This window comes from Arachis ipaensis, chromosome B7 (genome assembly GCF_059453495.1).
Source record: "Arachis ipaensis isolate K30076 ecotype BB chromosome B7, ASM5945349v1, whole genome shotgun sequence".
Lineage (NCBI taxonomy): Eukaryota > Viridiplantae > Streptophyta > Magnoliopsida > Fabales > Fabaceae > Arachis > Arachis ipaensis.
Genome location: NC_142442.1, coordinates 65,942,555 through 65,949,627, shown reverse-complemented (window position 1 = coordinate 65,949,627; position 7,073 = coordinate 65,942,555). Strand labels below are relative to the sequence as shown.

Sequence of the window (7,073 nt, the reverse complement as noted above, 5' to 3'; positions counted from 1 at the left end):
CTCTCCTCTCCTCACAGGTTTGGCCATGGCGCTTATGTCAATGGCCTTGCACTCTCCTTTTGGATTCTCTTCTGTATTGCTTGGGAGAGTACTAGGAGGGATTTCAGTGATCCTTTTACTCAGCTGGCCCACTTGTGCTTCCAGATTTCTAATGGAAGACCTTGTTTCATTCATGAAACTTACAGTGGCCTTAGATAGATCAGAGACTAGATTTGCTAAATTAGAAGCATTTTGTTCAGAGTTCTCTGTCTGTTGCTGAGTTGATGATGGGAAAGGCTTGCTATTGCTAAACCTGTTTCTTCCACCATTATTAAAGCCTTGTTGGGGCTTTTGATCCTTCCATGAGAAATTTGGATGATTTCTCCATGTTGAGTTATAGGTGTTTCCATAAGGTTCACCTAAGTAATTTACCTCTGCTATTGCAGGGTTCTCAGGATCATAGGCTTCTTCTTCAGAAGATGCCCCTTGAGTACTGTTGGATGCAGCTTGCATTCCATGCAGACTCTGAGAGATCATATTGACTTGCTGAGTCAATATTTTATTCTGAGCCAATATGGCATTCAGAGTATCAACCTCAAGAACTCCCTTCTTCATAGGCGTCCCATTAGTCACAGGATTCCTTTCAGAAGTGTACATGAACTGGTTATTAGCAACCATGTCAATGAGTTCTTGAGCTTCTGCAGGCGTTTTCTTTAGGTGAATGGATCCACCTGCAGAAGTGTCCAGTGACATCTTTGATAGCTCAGACAGACCATCATAGAATATATCCAGGATGGTCCATTTTGAAAGCATGTCAGAAGGACACTTTTTGGTCAACTGTTTGTATCTTTCCCAAGCTTCATAGAGGGATTCACCTTCTTTCTGTCTGAAGGTTTGAACATCAGCTCTAAGCTTGCTCAGCTTTTGAGGAGGAAAGTACTTGGCTAAGAAAGCCGTGACCAGCTTATCCCAAGAGTTCAGGCTGTCTTTAGGTTGAGAATCCAACCATAATCTAGCTCTGTCTCTTACAGCAAAAGGGAAAAGCATGAGCCTGTAGACTTCAGGATCTACTCCATTAGTCTTAACAGTATCACATATCTGCAAGAATTCAGTTAAGAACTGAAAAGGATCTTCAGATGGAAGTCCATGAAACTTGCAGTTCTGCTGCATTAGAGAAACTAATTGAGGTTTTAGCTCAAAATTGTTTGCTCCAATGGCAGGAATGGAGATGCTTCTTCCATGTAAATTGGAATTAGGTGCAGTAAAGTCACCAAGCATCTTCCTTACATTATTATTATTTTCAGCTGCCATCTCCTCTGCCTGTTCGAAAATTTCTGAAAGGTTATCTCTGGATTGTTGTATTTTAGCTTCTCTTAATTTTCTCTTCAGAGTCCTTTCAGGTTCTGGATCTGCTTCCACAAGAATGTTCTTATCCTTGCTCCTGCTCATATGACAAGGAAGAATGGCCAGAAAAATGATAATAATAATAATAGAGATCCTTTATACCACAGTATAGGGATCCCTTTGTGAGTGGAAGAGAAGGGGGAGACAAAGAATGTGATGTAAAGGAAGAAATGTAACTGTACGAATGGAAGAGATGTGAGATGAGATATTAGGATATGAATGAATAAATAGAATAGGATGAGAGAGAGAGGGAATTTTCGAAAATTATTTTTGAAAAGGAGTTAGTGATTTTTGAAAATTGGTTTTTGAAATTGTGTTAGTAATTTTCGAAAATTAAGATTTAAAAATTAAAATAATTAATAAATTAAAAAGAAATTTTGAAAAAGGGGAGAGATATTTTCGAAAAATGAGAGAGAGAGAGTTAGTTAGGTGGTTTTGAAAAAGTTAAGAAACAAACAAAAAGTTAGTTAGTTAGTTGAAACAAATTTTGAAAAGATAAGAAGTTAGGAAGTTAGAAAAGATATTTTGAAAAGATATTTTTGAAAAAGATAAGATAAGAAGATATTTTTGAAAAGATATGATAGAAATTAGTTTTGAAAAAGATTTGATTTTTAAAATCTCAATTAATGACTTGATTCATAAGAAATCACAAGATATGATTCTAGAACTTAAAGTTTGAATCTTTCTTAACAAGTAAGTAACAAACTTCAAATTTTTGAATCAAAACATTAATTGTTTATGTTATTTTCGAAAATTTAATACAAAAATAAGAAAAAGATTTTTGAAAAATATTTTTGGAATTTTCGAAAATAACTAAGAATTTTGAAAAAGATTTTATTTTTGAAAAAGATTTTGAAAAAGATAAGATTTTCAAATTGAAAATTTGATTTGACTCATTGGCAACAATTTGATTTTAAAAATTTTTGAAAAAGTCAACTCAAATTTTCAAATTTGATGAGAGAAAAAGGGAAAGATATTTTTTTTTTGATTTTTTGAATTTTTATGAAAACATGAAAAATATGCAATGCATGAAATTTTTAGATCAAAACAATGAATGCATGCAAGAATGCTATGAATGTCAAGATGAACACCAAGAACACTTTGAATGTCATGATGAACATCAAGAACATATTTTTGAAAAATTTTTAATGCAAAGAAAACATGCAAGACACCAAACTTAGAATTCTTTAATGCTTAGACACTAAGAATTCAAGAATGCATATGATAAACATGAAAAGACACAAAACAAAAAATCATCAAGATCAAACAAGAAGACTTACCAAGAACAACTTGAAGATCATGAAGAACACTATGAATGCATGATATTTTCCAAAAAAAATGCAAGATGCATATGCAAGTGACACCAAACTTATGATATGACTCAAGACTCAAACAAGAAACAGAAAATATTTTTTATTTTTATGATTTTCTAATTTTTTTGGATTTTTATTTTATATTTTTCGAAAAATTATATGAAAAAGAAAATAAGGATTCCAAAATTTTTAATATGAATTCCAGGAATCTTGCATTCTTAGTCTAAAGCTTCAGTCCAGGAATTAGACATGGCTCACTAGCCAGCCAAGCTTTCAAAGAAAGCTCCAGTCCAAAACACTAGACATGGCCAATGGCCAGCCAAGCTTCAGCAGGTAGATCAGGAACAGTAGCAGGTGGATTAGCTCCAACTAGCTTGCTCTTGATAACAAATTGCAAGCCTCAGTCCAAAAGAACTTAGACATGGCTTTACAGCCAGCCAGGCTTCACATGCTTCATGAAACACTAGAATTCATTCTTAAAAATTTTGAATAAATTTTTGAAAACATTTTTATTTTTATTTATTTTTTTTTTTCGAAAACAAAAGAAGAGTTTTTTTTTTTTTAAAAAATTTTTGAAAACTTTTTGAAAAGAAAACGAAAAGAAAGTTACCCAATCTGAGCAACAAGATGAACCGTCAGTTGTCCAAACACGAACAATCCCCGGCAATGGCGCCAAAAACTTGGTGCACGAAATTGTGATGTCCAGGCTCGAACAATCCCTGGTAATGGCTCCAAAGCTTGGTGCTTTGATCTTAATTCATAATTGTCACAACTTCGATACAACTAACCAGCAAGTGCACTGGGTCGTCCAAGTAATACCTTACGTGAGTAAGGGTCGAATCCCACGGAGATTGTTGGTATGAAGCAAGCTATGGTCACCTTGTAAATCTCAGTCAGGCAGATATAAAGTGATAATGGTGTTTTCGAATTTAATATAATAAAATAGGGATAGAGATACTTATGTAATTCATTGGTAGGAATTTCAGATAAGCGAATGGAGATGCTTTTCGTTCCTCTGAACCTCTGCTTTCTTGCTATCTTCATCCAATCAGTCTTACTCCTTTCCATGGCTGGCTTTATGCAAGGGCATCACCGTTGTCAGTGGCTACATCCCCTCCTCTCAATGAATAATATGCTCACGCACCCTGTCACGGCACGGCTATTCATCTGTCGGTTCTCGATCATGCTGGAATAGGATTCACCCTCCTTTTGCGTCTGTCACTAACGCCCAACAATCGCAAGTTTGAAGCTCGTCACAGTCATTCAATCATTGAATCCTACTCAGAATACCACAGACAAGGTTTAGACCTTCCGGATTCTCTTGAATGCCGCCATCATTCTAGCTTACGCCACGAAGATTCTGGTTAGGAGATCTAAGAGATACTCATTCTAGCTTAATTCATGTAGAACAGAAGTGTTTGTCAGACACGCGTTCATAAGGGAGATGGTGATGAGCGTCACACATAATCATCACCTTCATCACGTTCTTGGGTGCGAATGGATATCTTAGAAGCGAAATAAGATGAATTGAATAGAAAACAGTAGTACTTGCATTAATCTTTGAGGAACAGCAGAGCTCCACACCTTAATCTATGGAGTGTAGAAACTCTACCGTTGAAAATACATAAGTGAAGGTCCAGGCATGGCCGAGATGGCCAGCCCCCTAAAACGTGATCAAAGGATCATAAGGTAATCCAAAGATGCCTAATACAATAGTAAGAGGTCCTATTTATAATAAACTAGCTACTAGGGTTTACATGAGTAAGTATTTGATGTATAAATCCACTTCCGGGGCCCACTTGGTGTGTGTTTGGGCTGAGCTTAAGTGTTGCACGTGCAGAGGCCATTTGTGGAGTTGAACGCCAGTTTTTGTGCCAGTTTGGGCGTTCAACTCTGGTTTTGGATCCTTTTCTGGCGCTGGACGCCAGATTTGGGTAGAAAGCTGGCGTTGAACGCCAGTTTACGTCGTCAATTCTTGGCCAAAGTATGGACTATTATATATTGCTGCAAAGCCCTGGATGTCTACTTTCCAACGCAATTAGAAGCGTGCCATTTCGAGTTCTGTAGCTCCAGAAAATCCACTTTGAGTACAGGGAGGTCAGAATCCAACAGCATCAGCAGTCCTTTTTCAACCTCTGAATCTGATTTCTGCTCAAGTCCCTCAATTTCAGCCAGAAAATACCTGAAATCACAGAAAAACACACAAACTCATAGTAAAGTCCAGAAATGTGAATTTAACACAAAATCTATTAAAAACATCCCTAAAAGTAACTAGATCCTACTAAAAACATACTAAAAACAATGTCAAAAAGCGTATAAATTATCCGCTCATCAGTTTCCAAATGGGTGGAAGCAATTCCTACCCGCACTGATGATGCTAACACTGTTGTTTCCTTTGTGAGAAACCATATTTTATGTCGCTTCGGATCACCACGAGCAATCGTGAGCGATCAAGGCACCCATTTTTGTAACAGGAGACTAACAGGATTAATGAAGAAGCATGGGATAATTCATAAAGTTGCAACAGCTTACCATCCCCAAACTAATGGGCAAGCCGAAGTGTCAAACAGAGAAATTAAGCGTATCTTGCAAAAGATAGTAAAGCCTCATAGAAAAGACTGGAGCACCAGGCTACAAGATGCACTCTGGGCATATAGGACAGCATACAAGACACCCATTGGGATGAGTCCTTTCCGCTTGGTTTATGGAAAAGCTTGTCATCTCCCAGTTAAAGTAGAACACAGAGCTTTTTGGGTAGTTAAGGAGGGCAACATGGGAATTGAGAAAGTTGGAGCTGAAAGGAAGTTGCAACTGTAGGAACTAGAGAGCCTTCGCCTAGAAGCTTATGAAAACTCCAGAATATACAAGGAAAAGATGAAGGCTGTACATGATCAAAACATCAAGAAGAAAGAGTTCCAACCTGGGGATTTAGTCCTCCTTTACAAATCTCGACTAAGGCTCATGCCAGGCAAGTTGAGATCAATATGGGAAGGTCCATACAGAGTAGAGAAGGCCAAACCGTACGGAGTTTATCACCTAAGCCATCCTTCAAGCTCTGAACTTATTAAGGTTAATAGACAACGCCTGAAGCTATACCATGGCAAGAAGATACAGAGAAACAAGGAGCTTGAGATCTTCCTCTTGGAAGATCCCCACATAGCAGAAGATTGAGCTAGTGGAGCGTCCAACTTACGGATGTTAAAGCAAAGTGCTAGGTGGGAGACAACCCACCATGGTATGATCGTTCTTTTCTTTATTTTTAGTTTTTCCTATTCAATAACTCTTCTCTTTCTTAGTACTTTCGTGCATCTGCATTTACATGTTTTTATTTTCAAAAAAAAAAATTTTGCTACGCGACGCGATCGCATCGGCGACGCGTCCGCGTCACAGGGGGAGTAAAGAAAAATAAAAATGAACAGAAAGTCACACTGGAGTGTGGCTGGAGGCGTGCCAATGGCACAAATCAACCCACGCGACCACGTCGCTGACGCGTTCGCATCGCATGGGAATCATGGCCTCCCACGCGACCGCGTGCCCCACGCGGCCGCGTGCTCTGAGTTTTCGACGTAAAAGGGTGCACAATGAAATATTGTGCGAGAGTGATGCTGGATTGGTGCTGGAAGCACAATCCTTATCACGCAACCGCGTCGCCGACGCAGCCGCGTCATCCATTTTCTGGTGCACACTCACGCGATCGCATGACCCACGCGATCACGCCGTCCCGATTTTGGCAAATAAATTAATTTGAACAGAGAGTTGTGCAGGTGCGAGGCTGCACTCGTGCCAGAAGCATAACATGGGTCACGCGACTGCGTGACTGACGCGATCGCGTCACCATACTTGAAGCGCATCCACGCGAACGCGTGCCCCACGCAGCCACGTCGCATGCGCTGCACAGCTCAACCAAAAATTGCCACATATCTTATCTTTCTCTCCTCCAAATCCTAATTTTTCTTTTCCTTCCTTATTTCTTCCTTCTCCCTTCTTCCTTCTATTTCACCTTTCACTCTCTATCTCTCTCACCTCCATTAACAAGGTTTTACTTTCCTCCTCCCTCTTTCTTTTTCTATCATTCTTATTATTTTATGTGTATTTACTTTTCTTTTCTTTTTCTTTTCATTAGTCATATTTTCTTTCTTTTTATTTTCTTTTTTACATGGTGTTAGAAATTTACTTGTTTTTTCTTTTTTGAGTCATTATCCCTCATTATATGCTTGTGGATTATTGCAAATTGTTTGCCAATTATTTTTATTCCATTTAAGGGATTGCTTGCATGTTCACCTTCATATTTTCTATACCTTATTCAACATGCATGCTATGTGTTTGTGAAAAAGCTCAAATGGCATTATGCACTTCCCTATGTTGTTATACTATTCA

The 7,073-nt window shown here is 38.3% G+C and overlaps 1 non-coding gene across 1 annotated transcript; it reads left to right on the top strand.

Moving 5' to 3' along the window:
- Positions 1–786: 786 nt before the first annotated feature.
- On the top strand, positions 787–894 carry LOC148552853 (small nucleolar RNA R71). The gene has a single exon (XR_015893188.1). It is a non-coding gene; the product is annotated as a small nucleolar RNA R71 (small nucleolar RNA).
- Positions 895–7,073: the final 6,179 nt, after the last annotated feature.